The sequence below is a fragment of the Oncorhynchus nerka genome, linkage group LG7, assembly GCF_034236695.1.
Source record: "Oncorhynchus nerka isolate Pitt River linkage group LG7, Oner_Uvic_2.0, whole genome shotgun sequence".
In the NCBI taxonomy this organism is placed as follows: Eukaryota; Metazoa; Chordata; class Actinopteri; order Salmoniformes; family Salmonidae; genus Oncorhynchus; species Oncorhynchus nerka.
Genome location: NC_088402.1, coordinates 3,510,824 through 3,525,693, shown reverse-complemented (window position 1 = coordinate 3,525,693; position 14,870 = coordinate 3,510,824).

The window sequence follows — 14,870 nt, the reverse complement described above, 5'->3', positions numbered from 1 at the left end:
ACCAGGACCCATTAGACTCTGTTGACCAGGACCATTAGGCTCTGTTGACCAGGACCCATTAGACTCTGTTGACCAGGACCCATTAGACTCTGTTGACCAGGACCATTAGGCTCTGTTGACCAGGACCCATTAGGCTCTGTTGACCAGGACCCATTAGACTCTCTTGACCAGGACCATTAGGCTCTGTTGACCAGGAACCATTAGGCTCTGTTGACCAGGACCCATTAGACTCTGTTGACCAGGACCCTTAGGCTCTGTTGACCAGTACCCATTAGACTCTGTTGACCAGGACCATTATGCTCTGCTGACCGGGACCCATTAGACTCTGTTGACCAGGACCCATTAGACTCTGTTGAACAGGACCCAATAGACTCTGTTGACCAGGACCCATTAGACTCTGTTGACCAGGACCCAATAGACTCTGTTGACCAGGACCCATTAGACTCTGTTGACCAGGACCCAATAGACTCTGTTGACCAGGACCCAATAGAGTCTGTTGACCAGGACCCGTTAGACTCTGTTGACCAGGACCCATTAGACTGTTGACCAGGACCATTAGACTCTGTTGACCAGGACCCATTAGACTCTGTTGACCAGGACCCAATAGGCTCTGTTGACCAGGACCCATTAGACTCTGTTGACCAGGACCATTATGCTCTGTTGACCAGGACCCATACGGCTCTGTTGACCAGGACCCATTAGACTTCTGTTGACCAGGACCCATTAGACTCTGTTGACCAGGACCCAATAGACTCTGTTGACCAGGACCCAATAGACTATGTTGACCAGGACGAATATGACTCTGTTGCCCAGGACCCATACGGCTCTGTTGACCAGGACCCTTTAGACTCTGTTGACCAGGACCAATAGACTTCTGTTGACCAAGACCCATTAGACTCTATTGACCAGGACCCATTAGACTCTGGTGACCAGGACCCATTAGACTCTGTTGATCAGGACCCAAAAGACTCTGTTGACCAGGACCCATTAGGCTCTGTTGACCAGGACCCAATAGACTCTGTTGACCAGGACCCATTAGACTCTGTTGACAAGGACCCAATAGGCTCTGTTGACCAGGACCCATTAGACTCTGTTGACCAGGACCATTATGCTCTGTTGACCAGGACCCATTAGACTCTGTTGACCAGGACCCATTAGACTCTGTTGACCAGGACCATTAGGCTCTGTTGACCAGGACCCATTAGGCTCTGTTGACCAGGACCCATTAGACTCTGTTGACCAGGACCATTAGGCTCTGTTGACCAGGACCCATTAGACTCTGTTGACCAGGACCCATTAGACTCTGTTGACCAGGACCATTAGGCTCTGTTGACCAGGACCCATTAGGCTCTGTTGACCAGGACCCATTAGACTCTCTTGACCAGGACCATTAGGCTCTGTTGACCAGGAACCATTAGGCTCTGTTGACCAGGACCCATTAGACTCTGTTGACCAGGACCCTTAGGCTCTGTTGACCAGTACCCATTAGACTCTGTTGACCAGGACCATTATGCTCTGCTGACCGGGACCCATTAGACTCTGTTGACCAGGACCCATTAGACTCTGTTGAACAGGACCCAGTAGACTCTGTTGACCAGGACCCATTAGACTCTGTTGACCAGGACCCAATAGACTCTGTTGACCAGGACCCATTAGACTCTGTTGACCAGGACCCAATAGACTCTGTTGACCAGGACCCAATAGAGTCTGTTGACCAGGACCCGTTAGACTCTGTTGACCAGGACCCATTAGACTGTTGACCAGGACCATTAGACTCTGTTGACCAGGACCCATTAGACTCTGTTGACCAGGACCCAATAGGCTCTGTTGACCAGGACCCATTAGACTCTGTTGACCAGGACCATTATGCTCTGTTGACCAGGACCCATACGGCTCTGTTGACCAGGACCCATTAGACTTCTGTTGACCAGGACCCATTAGACTCTGTTGACCAGGACCCAATAGACTCTGTTGACCAGGACCCAATAGACTATGTTGACCAGGACGAATATGACAATGTTGCCCAGGACCCATACGGCTCTGTTGACCAGGACCCTTTAGACTCTGTTGACCAGGACCAATAGACTTCTGTTGACCAAGACCCATTAGACTCTATTGACCAGGACCCATTAGACTCTGGTGACCAGGACCCATTAGACTCTGTTGATCAGGACCCAAAAGACTCTGTTGACCAGGACCCATTAAATCAAATCAAATCAAATCAAATTTATTTATATAGCCCTTCGTACATCAGCTGATATCTCAAAGTGCTGTACAGAAACCCAGCCTAAAACCCCAAACAGCAAACAATGCAGGTGTAAAAGCACGGTGGCTAGGAAAAACTCCCTAGAAAGGCCAAAACCTAGGAAGAAACCTAGAGAGGAACCAGGCTATGTGGGGTGGCCAGTCCTCTTCTGGCTGTGCCGGGTAGAGATTATAACAGAACATGACCAAGATGTTCAAATGTTCATAAATGACCAGCATGGTCGAATAATAATAAGGCAGAACAGTTGAAACTGGAGCAGCAGCACAGTCAGGTGGACTGGGGACAGCAAGGAGTCATCATGTCAGGTAGTCCTGGGGCACGGTCCTAGGGCTCAGGTCCTCCGAGAGAGAGAGAAAGAAAGAGAGAATTAGAGAGAGCATATGTGGGGTGGCCAGTCCTCTTCTGGCTGTGCCAGGTGGAGATTATAACAGAACGTGGCCAAGATGTTCAAATGTTCATAAATGACCAGCATGGTTGAATAATAGTAAGGCAGAACAGTTGAAACTGGAGCAGCAGCATGGCCAGGTGGACTGGGGACAGCAAGGAGTCATCATGTCAGGTAGTCCTGGGACATGGTCCTAGGGCCCAGGCCAGTTGAAACTGGAGCAGCAGCATGGCCAGGTGGACTGGGGACAGCAAGGAGTCATCATGTCAGGTAGTCCTGGGGCATGGTCCTAGGGCTCAGGTCCTCCGAGAGAGAGAAAGAAAGAGAGAAGGAGAGAATTAGAGAACGCACACTTAGATTCACACAGGACACCGAATAGGACAGGAGAAGTACTCCAGATATAACAAACTGACCCTAGCCCCCCGACACATAAACTAATGCAGCATAAATACTGGAGGCTCTGTTGGCTCTGTTGACCAGGACCCAATAGACTCTGTTGACCAGGACCCATTAGACTCTGTTGACAAGGACCCAATAGGCTCTGTTGACCAGGACCCATTAGACTCTGTTGACCAGGACCATTATGCTCTGTTGACCAGGACCCATTAGACTCTGTTGACCAGGACCCATTAGACTCTGTTGAACAGGACACAATAGACTCTGTTGACCAGGACCCATTAGACTCTGTTGACCAGGACCCTTAGGCTCTGTTGACCAGTACCCATTAGACTCTGTTGACCAGGACCATTATGCTCTGCTGACCGGGACCCATTAGACTCTGTTGACCAGGACCCATTAGACTCTGTTGAACAGGACCCAGTAGACTCTGTTGACCAGGACCCATTAGACTCTGTTGACCAGGACCCAATAGACTCTGTTGACCAGGACCCATTAGACTCTGTTGACCAGGACCCAATAGACTCTGTTGACCAGGACCCAATAGAGTCTGTTGACCAGGACCCGTTAGACTCTGTTGACCAGGACCCATTAGACTGTTGACCAGGACCATTAGACTCTGTTGACCAGGACCCATTAGACTCTGTTGACCAGGACCCAATAGGCTCTGTTGACCAGGACCCATTAGACTCTGTTGACCAGGACCATTATGCTCTGTTGACCAGGACCCATACGGCTCTGTTGACCAGGACCCATTAGACTTCTGTTGACCAGGACCCATTAGACTCTGTTGACCAGGACCCAATAGACTCTGTTGACCAGGACCCAATAGACTATGTTGACCAGGACGAATATGACAATGTTGCCCAGGACCCATACGGCTCTGTTGACCAGGACCCTTTAGACTCTGTTGACCAGGACCAATAGACTTCTGTTGACCAAGACCCATTAGACTCTATTGACCAGGACCCATTAGACTCTGGTGACCAGGACCCATTAGACTCTGTTGATCAGGACCCAAAAGACTCTGTTGACCAGGACCCATTAAATCAAATCAAATCAAATCAAATTTATTTATATAGCCCTTCGTACATCAGCTGATATCTCAAAGTGCTGTACAGAAACCCAGCCTAAAACCCCAAACAGCAAACAATGCAGGTGTAAAAGCACGGTGGCTAGGAAAACTCCCTAGAAAGGCCAAAACCTAGGAAGAAACCTAGAGAGGAACCAGGCTATGTGGGGTGGCCAGTCCTCTTCTGGCTGTGCCGGGTAGAGATTATAACAGAACATGACCAAGATGTTCAAATGTTCATAAATGACCAGCATGGTCGAATAATAATAAGGCAGAACAGTTGAAACTGGAGCAGCAGCACAGTCAGGTGGACTGGGGACAGCAAGGAGTCATCATGTCAGGTAGTCCTGGGGCACGGTCCTAGGGCTCAGGTCCTCCGAGAGAGAGAGAAAGAAAGAGAGAATTAGAGAGAGCATATGTGGGGTGGCCAGTCCTCTTCTGGCTGTGCCAGGTGGAGATTATAACAGAACGTGGCCAAGATGTTCAAATGTTCATAAATGACCAGCATGGTTGAATAATAGTAAGGCAGAACAGTTGAAACTGGAGCAGCAGCATGGCCAGGTGGACTGGGGACAGCAAGGAGTCATCATGTCAGGTAGTCCTGGGACATGGTCCTAGGGCCCAGGCCAGTTGAAACTGGAGCAGCAGCATGGCCAGGTGGACTGGGGACAGCAAGGAGTCATCATGTCAGGTAGTCCTGGGGCATGGTCCTAGGGCTCAGGTCCTCCGAGAGAGAGAAAGAAAGAGAGAAGGAGAGAATTAGAGAACGCACACTTAGATTCACACAGGACACCGAATAGGACAGGAGAAGTACTCCAGATATAACAAACTGACCCTAGCCCCCCGACACATAAACTAATGCAGCATAAATACTGGAGGCTCTGTTGGCTCTGTTGACCAGGACCCAATAGACTCTGTTGACCAGGACCCATTAGACTCTGTTGACAAGGACCCAATAGGCTCTGTTGACCAGGACCCATTAGACTCTGTTGACCAGGACCATTATGCTCTGTTGACCAGGACCCATTAGACTCTGTTGACCAGGACCCATTAGACTCTGTTGAACAGGACACAATAGACTCTGTTGACCAGGACCCATTAGACTCTGTTGAACATGACCCAATAGACTCTGTTGACCAGGACCCATTAGACTCTGTTAACCAGGACCCAATAGGCTCTGTTGACCAGGACCCATTAGACTCTGTTGACCAGGACCATTATGCTCTGTTGACCAGGACCCATTAGACTCTGTTGACCAGGACCCATTAGACTCTGTTGACCAGGACCATTATGCTCTGCTGACCAGGACAATTAGACTCTGTTGACCAGGACCCAATAGAGTCTGTTGACCAGGACCCGTTAGACTCTGTTGACCAGGACCATTAGACTCTGTTGACCAGGACCATTATGCTCTGCTGACCAGGACTATTAGACTCTGTTGACCAGGACCCAATAGAGTCTGTTGACCAGGACCCGTTAGACTCTGTTGACCAGGACCATTAGACTCTGTTGACCAGGACCCAATAGAGTCTGTTGACCAGGACCCGTTAGACTCTGTTGACCAGGACCATTAGACTCTGTTGACCAGGACCATTATGCTCTGCTGACCAGGACCATTAGACTCTGTTGACCAGGACCCAATAGAGTCTGTTGACCAGGACCCGTTAGACTCTGTTGACCAGGTCCCATTAGACTCTGTTGACCAGGACCATTAGACTATGTTGACCAGGACCCAATAGAGTCTGTTGACCAGGACCCGTTAGACTCTGTTGACCAGGACCCATTAGACTCTGTTGACCAGGACCATTAGACTCTGTTGACCAGGACCCATTAGACTCTGTTGACCAGGACCCAATAGGCTCTGTTGACCAGGACCCATTAGACTCTGTTGACCAGGACCATTATGCTCTGTTGACCAGGACCCATACGGCTCTGTTGACCAGGACCCATTAGACTCTGTTGACCAGGACCCATACGGCTCTGTTGACCAGGACCCATTAGACTCTGTTGACCAGGACCATTATGCTCTGCTGACCGGGACCCATTAGACTCTGTTGACCAGGACCCATTAGACTCTGTTGAACAGGACCCAATAGACTCTGTTGACCAGGACCCATTAGACTCTGTTGACCAGGACCCAATAGACTCTGTTGACCAGGATCCAATAGACTATGTTGACCAGGACGAATACGACTCTGTTGCCCAGGACCCAATAGACTCTGTTGACCAGGATCCAATAGACTATGTTGACCAGGACGAATACGACTCTGTTGCCCAGGACCCATACGGCTCTGTTGACCAGGACCCATTAGACTCTGTTGACCAGGACCCTTTAGACTCTGTTGACCAGGACCAATAGACTTCTGTTGACCAGGACCCATTAGACTCTGTTGACCAGGACCCAATAGGCTCTGTTGACCAGGACCCATTAGACTCTGTTGACCAGGACCATTATGCTCTGTTGACCAGGACCCATACGGCTCTGTTGACCAGGACCCATTAGACTCTGTTGACCAGGACCATTATGCTCTGCTGACCGGGACCCATTAGACTCTGTTGACCAGGACCCATTAGACTCTGTTGAACAGGACCCAATAGACTCTGTTGACCAGGACCCATTAGACTCTGTTGACCAGGACCCAATAGACTCTGTTGACCAGGACCCATTAGACTCTGTTGACCAGGACCCAATAGACTCTGTTGACCAGGATCCAGTAGACTATGTTGACCAGGACGAATACGACTCTGTTGCCCAGGACCCATACGGCTCTGTTGACCAGGACCCATTAGACTCTGTTGACCAGGACCCTTTAGACTCTGTTGACCAGGACCAATAGACTTCTGTTGACCAAGACCCATTAGACTCTGTTGACCAGGACCCATTAGACTCTGTTGACCAGGACCCAATGGACTCTGTTGACCAGGACCAATAGACTTCTGTTGACCAGGACCCATTAGACTCTATTGACCAGGACCCATTAGACTCTGGTGACCAGGACCCATTAGACTCTGTTGACCAGGACCCAAAAGACTCTGTTGACCAGGACCGATTAGGCTCTGTTGACCAGGACCCAAAAGACTCTGTTGACCAGGACCCATTAGGCTCTGTTGACCAGGACCCAATAGACTCTGTTGACCAGGACCCATTAGACTCTGTTGAACAGGACACAATAGACTCTGTTGACCAGGACCCATTAGACTCTGTTGAACATGACCCAATAGACTCTGTTGACCAGGACCCATTAGACTCTGTTGACCAGGACCCAATAGGCTCTGTTGACCAGGACCCATTAGACTCTGTTGACCAGGACCATTAGATTCTGTTGACCAGGGCCCATTAGAATCTGTTGACCAGGACTCATTAGACTCTGTTAACCAGGACCCATTAGGCTCTGTTGACCAGGACCATTAAACTCTGTTGACCAGGACCCAATAGACTCTGTTGACCAGGACCGTTAGACTCTGTTGACCAGGACCATTAGACTTTCTTGACCAGGATCATTAGACTCTGTTGACCAGGACCCAATAGACTCTGTTGAACAGGACCCATTAGACTCTGTTGACCAGGACCCATTAGACTCTGTTGACCAGTACCATTAGGCTCTGTTGACTAGGCCCCATTCAAGTCTGTTGACCAGGACCCATGAGGCTCTGGTGACCAGGACTCATTAAATTCTGTTGACCAGTACCATTAAACTCTGTTGACCAGGACTATTAGACTCTGTTGACCAGGACCCAATAGACTCTGTTGACCAGGACCGTTAGACTCTGTTGACCAGGACCATTAGACTTTGTTGACCAGGATCATTAGACTCTGTTGACCAGGACCCAATAGACTCTGTTGACCAGGACCCAATAGACTCTGTTGACCAGGGCCCATATGGCTCTTTTTACCATGACCCGTTAGGCTCTGTTGACCAGGACCCATTAGGCTCTGTTGACCAGGACCCATTAGACTCTGTTGACCAGGACCATTAGGCTCTGTTGACCAGGACCCATTAGACTCTGTTGACCAGGACCCATTAGACTCTGTTGACCAGGACCATTAGGCTCTGTTGACCAGGACCCATTAGGCTCTGTTGACCAGGACCCATTAGACTATGTTGACCAGGACCATTAGGCTCTGTTGACCAGGAACCATTAGGCTCTGTTGACCAGGACCCATTAGACTCTGTTGACCAGTACCCATTAGACTCTGTTGACCAGGACCATTATGCTCTGCTGACCGGAACCCATTAGACTCTGTTGACCAGGACCCATTAGACTCTGTTGAACAGGACCCAATAGACTCTGTTGACCAGGACCCATTAGACTCTGTTGACCAGGACCCAATAGACTCTGTTGACCAGGACCCATTAGACTCTGTTGACCAGGACCCAATAGACTCTGTTGACCAGGACCCAATAGACTATGTTGACCAGGACGAATACGACTCTGTTGCCCAGGACCCATACGGCTCTGTTGACCAGGACCCATTAGACTCTGTTGACCAGGACCCTTTAGACTCTGTTGACCAGGACCAATAGACTTCTGTTGACCAGGACCCATTAGACTCTATTGACCAGGACCCATTAGACTCTGGTGACCAGGACCCATTAGACTCTGTTGACCAGGACCCAATAGACTATGTTGACCAGGACGAATACGACTCTGTTGCCCAGGACCCATACGGCTCTGTTGACCAGGACCCATTAGACTCTGTTGACCAGGACCCTTTAGACTCTGTTGACCAGGACCCATTAGGCTCTGTTGACCAGGACCCAATAGAGTCTGTTGACCAGGACCCATTAGACTCTGTTGACCAGAACCCATTAGGCTCTGTTGACCAGGACCCATTAGACTCTGTTGACCAGGACCCATTAGACTCTGTTGACCAGGACCATTAGGCTCTGTTGACCAGGACCCATTAGACTCTGTTGACCAGGACCCATTAGACTCTGTTGACCAGGACCATTAGGCTCTGTTGACCAGGACCCATTAGGCTCTGTTGACCAGGACCCATTAGACTCTCTTGACCAGGACCATTAGGCTCTGTTGACCAGGAACCATTAGGCTCTGTTGACCAGGACCCATTAGACTCTGTTGACCAGGACCCTTAGGCTCTGTTGACCAGTACCCATTAGACTCTGTTGACCAGGACCATTATGCTCTGCTGACCGGGACCCATTAGACTCTGTTGACCAGGACCCATTAGACTCTGTTGAACAGGACCCAATAGACTCTGTTGACCAGGACCCATTAGACTCTGTTGACCAGGACCCAATAGACTCTGTTGACCAGGACCCATTAGACTCTGTTGACCAGGACCCAATAGACTCTGTTGACCAGGACCCAATAGAGTCTGTTGACCAGGACCCGTTAGACTCTGTTGACCAGGACCCATTAGACTGTTGACCAGGACCATTAGACTCTGTTGACCAGGACCCATTAGACTCTGTTGACCAGGACCCAATAGGCTCTGTTGACCAGGACCCATTAGACTCTGTTGACCAGGACCATTATGCTCTGTTGACCAGGACCCATACGGCTCTGTTGACCAGGACCCATTAGACTTCTGTTGACCAGGACCCATTAGACTCTGTTGACCAGGACCCAATAGACTCTGTTGACCAGGACCCAATAGACTATGTTGACCAGGACGAATATGACTCTGTTGCCCAGGACCCATACGGCTCTGTTGACCAGGACCCTTTAGACTCTGTTGACCAGGACCAATAGACTTCTGTTGACCAAGACCCATTAGACTCTATTGACCAGGACCCATTAGACTCTGGTGACCAGGACCCATTAGACTCTGTTGATCAGGACCCAAAAGACTCTGTTGACCAGGACCCATTAGGCTCTGTTGACCAGGACCCAATAGACTCTGTTGACCAGGACCCATTAGACTCTGTTGACAAGGACCCAATAGGCTCTGTTGACCAGGACCCATTAGACTCTGTTGACCAGGACCATTATGCTCTGTTGACCAGGACCCATTAGACTCTGTTGACCAGGACCCATTAGACTCTGTTGACCAGGACCATTATGCTCTGCTGACCAGGACCATTAGACTCTGTTGACCAGGACCCAATAGAGTCTGTTGACCAGGACCCGTTAGACTCTGTTGACCAGGACCATTAGACTCTGTTGACCAGGACCATTATGCTCTGCTGACCAGGACCATTAGACTCTGTTGACCAGGACCCAATAGAGTCTGTTGACCAGGACCCGTTAGACTTTGTTGACCAGGACCATTAGACTCTGTTGACCAGGACCCAATAGAGTCTGTTGACCAGGACCCGTTAGACTCTGTTGACCAGGACCATTAGACTCTGTTGACCAGGACCATTAAGCTCTGCTGACCAGGACCATTAGACTCTGTTGACCAGGACCCAATAGAGTCTGTTGACCAGGACCCGTTAGACTCTGTTGACCAGGACCCATTAGACTCTGTTGACAAGGACCATTAGACTCTGTTGACCAGGACCCAATAGAGTCTGTTGACCAGGACCCGTTAGACTCTGTTGACCAGGACCCATTAGACTGTTGACCAGGACCATTAGACTCTGTTGACCAGGACCCATTAGACTCTGTTGACCAGGACCCAATAGGCTCTGTTGACCAGGACCCATTAGACTCTGTTGACCAGGACCATTATGCTCTGTTGACCAGGACCCATACGGCTCTGTTGACCAGGACCCATTAGACTTCTGTTGACCAGGACCCATTAGACTCTATTGACCAGGACCCATTAGACTCTGGTGACCAGGACCCATTAGACTCTGTTGATCAGGACCCAAAAGACTCTGTTGACCAGGACCCATTAGGCTCTGTTGACCAGGACCCAATAGACTCTGTTGACCAGGACCCATTAGACTCTGTTGACCAGGACCCAATAGACTCTGTTGACCAGGACCCATTAGACTCTGTTGACCAGGACCCAATAGACTCTGTTGACCAGGACCCAATAGACTATGTTGACCAGGACGAATACGACTCTGTTGCCCAGGACCCATACGGCTCTGTTGACCAGGACACATACGGCTCTGTTGACCAAGACCTATTAGGCTCTGTTGACCAGGACCAATAGACTTCTGTTGACCAAGACCCATTAGACTCTATTGACCAGGACCCATTAGACTCTGTTGACAAGGACCCATTAGACTCTGTTGACCAGGACCCAATGGACTCTGTTGACCAGGTCCAATAGACTTCTGTTGACCAGGACCCATTAGACTCTATTGACCAGGACCCATTAGACTCTGGTGACCAGGACCCATTAGACTCTGTTGACCAGGACCCAAAAGACTCTGTTGACCAGGACCCATTAGGCTCTGTTGACCAGGACCCAATAGGCTCTGTTGACCAGGACCCATTAGACTCTGTTGACCAGGACCCAATAGACTCTGGGTGGGGGGAGAGGGGAGGGGGAGAGGGAGAGGGGTGGGGGAGAGGGGGAGGGGTGGGGGGAGAGGGGGAGGGGGAGGGGGAGAGGGGGAGGGGGAGAGGGGGAGGGGGAGAGGGGCTGGATGAGTGGGGCGGGGGAGAGGGGGAGGGCTATTGACTGACAGGGCCACTGATTGAATCCAACGTGGATGGCAGGTGTCATGACAGCAACAACAACATCACCAGTCTGGATGTGTATGTGTGTTTATGTATGTGCGTGTGTGTGTGCGTGTGCGTGTGTGTGTGTGTGTGTGTGTGCGTGTGCGTGCGCGTGCGCGTGCGCGTGTGTGTGCGTGTGCGTGCGTGCGCGTGCGAGAGAGAGAGAGAGAGAGAGAGAGGGGGCGTGGGCGGTCGAGCCTCTGTTTGTGGCTGCCTGAGGACCCTTCCAGCTGGGGTACCCAGGTGCTGGCTGGCCCCTGCTCACCCCAACCCTCCATTACTGGTATGTTCCAGGGTTGGTACTCAGTCAAGCTCCACTTTTTGGTGATCAATATTTGTTGTCATGCCAGCACTGAGATGCCATATTCCCTGATTCCTATAGTTCCTGATTCCTATTGTTCCTGATTCTTATAGTTCCTGATTCTTATAGTTCCTGATTCTTATAGTTCCTGATTCTTATAGTTCCTGATTCCTATAGTTCTTGATTCCTATAATTCCTGATTCCTATGATTCCTATAGTTCCTAATTCCCCTGATTCCTATAGTTCTTGATTCCTATAGTTCCTGAATCCTCTATTTCCTGATTCTCACAGTTCTTGATTCCTATAGTTCCTGATTCCTATAGTACCTTTCCTATAGTACCTGATTCCTATAGTACCTGATTCTTATAGTTCCTGATTCCTATAGTACCTGATTCCCACAGTTCCTGATTCCTATAGTTCCTGATTCCTATAGTACCTGATTCCTATAGTACCTGATTCCCACAGGTCCTGATTCCTATAGTTCCTGATTCCTATAGTTCCTGATTCCTATAGTTCCTGATTCCTACAGTACCTGATTCCTATAGTTCCTGATTCCTATAGTACCTGTTTCCTATAGTACCTGATTCCTATAGTACCTGATTCCCACAGTTCCTGATTCATACAGTACCTGATTCCTATAGTTCCTGATTCTCACAGTTCCTGATTCCTATAGTTATTGATTCCTATAGTACCTGATTCCTATAGTTCCCGATTCCTATAGTTCCTGATTCCTAGAGTACCTGATTCCCACAGTTCCTGTTTCCTATAGTTCCTGATTCCTATAGTACCTGATTCCTATAGTTCCTGATTCTCACAGTTCCTGATTCCTATAGTTCCTGATTCCTATAGTTCCTGATTCCTATAGTACCTGATTCCCACAGTTCCTGATTCCTACAGTACCTGATTCCTATAGTTATTGATTCCTATAGTACCTGATTCCTATAGTACCTGATTCCTATAGTTCCTGATTCCTATAGTACCTGATTCCCACAGTTCCTGATTCCTACAGTACCTGATTCCTATAGTTCCTGATTCTCACAGTTCCTGATTCCTATAGTTATTGATTCCTATAGTACCTGATTCCTATAGTTCCTGATTCCTATAGTTCCTGATGCTCACAGTTCCTGATTCCTATAGTTATTGATTCCTATAGTTCCTGATTCTCACAGTTCCTGATTCCTATAGTACCTGATTCCTATAGTACCTGATTCCTATAGTTCCTGATTCCTATAGTTCCTGATTCCTATAGTACCTGATTCCTATAGTTCCTGATTCCTATAGTTCCTGATTCATATAGTACCTGATTCCTATAGTTCCCGATTCCTATAGTTCCTGATTCCTATAGTTCCTGATTCCTATAGTTCCTGATTCTCACAGTTCCTGATTCCTATAGTACCTGATTCCTATAGTTCCTGATTCCTATAGTTCCTGATTCCTATAGTACCTGATTCCTATAGTTCCTGATTCCTATAGTTCCTGATTCCTATAGTTCCTGATTCCTATAGTTCCTGATTCCTGTAGTACCTGATTCCTATAGTTCCTGATTCCTATAGTTCCTGATTCCTATAGTACCTGATTCCTATAGTTCCTGATTCCTATAGTCCATGATTCCTATAGTTCCTGATTCCTATAGTTCCCGATTCCTACAGTACCTGATTCCTATAGTTCCTGATTCCTATAGTACCTGTTTCCTATAGTACCTGATTCCTATAGTACCTGATTCCCACAGTTCCTGATTCATACAATACCTGATTCCTATAGTTCCTGATTCTCACAGTTCCTGATTCCTATAGTTATTGATTCCTATAGTACCTGATTCCTATAGTTCCCGATTCCTATAGTTCCTGATTCCTATAGTACCTGATTCCCACAGTTCCTGTTTCCTATAGTTCCTGATTCCTATAGTACCTGATTCCTATAGTACCTGATTCCCACAGTTCCTGATTCCTATAGTTCCTGATTCCTATAGTTCCTGATTCCTATAGTACCTGATTCCTATAGTACCTGATTCCCACAGTTCCTGATTCCTATAGTTCCTGATTCCTATAGTTCCTGATTCCTACAGTACCTGATTCCTATAGTTCCTGATTCCTATAGTACCTGTTTCCTATAGTACCTGATTCCTATAGTACCTGATTCCCACAGTTCCTGATTCATACAGTACCTGATTCCTATAGTTCCTGATTCTCACAGTTCCTGATTCCTATAGTTATTGATTCCTATAGTACCTGATTCCTATATTACCTGATTCCTATAGTTCCTGATTCCCATAGTACCTGATTCCCACAGTTCCTGATTCCTACAGTACCTGATTCCTATAGTTCCTGATTCTCACAGTACCTGATTCCTATAGTACCTGATTCCCACAGTTCCTGATTCCTACAGTACCTGATTCCTATAGTTATTGATTCCTATAGTACCTGATTCCTATAGTACCTGATTCCTATAGTTCCTGATTCCTATAGTACCTGATTCCCACAGTTCCTGATTCCTACAGTACCTGATTCCTATAGTTCCTGATTCTCACAGTTCCTGATTCCTATAGTTATTGATTCCTATAGTACCTGATTCCTATAGTTCCTGATTCCTATAGTTCCTGATTCCTATAGTTCCTGATTCCTATAGTTCCTGATTCCTATAGTTCCTGATTCTCACAGTTCCTGATTCCTATAGTTATTGATTCCTATAGTTCCTGATTCTCGCAGTTCCTGATTCCTATAGTACCTGATTCCTATAGTTCCTGATTCCTATAGTTCCTGATTCCTATAGTTCCTGATTCCTATAGTACCTGATTCCTATAGTTCCTGATTCCTATAGTTCCTGATTCCTATAGTACCTGATTCCTATAGTTCCTGATTCCTAT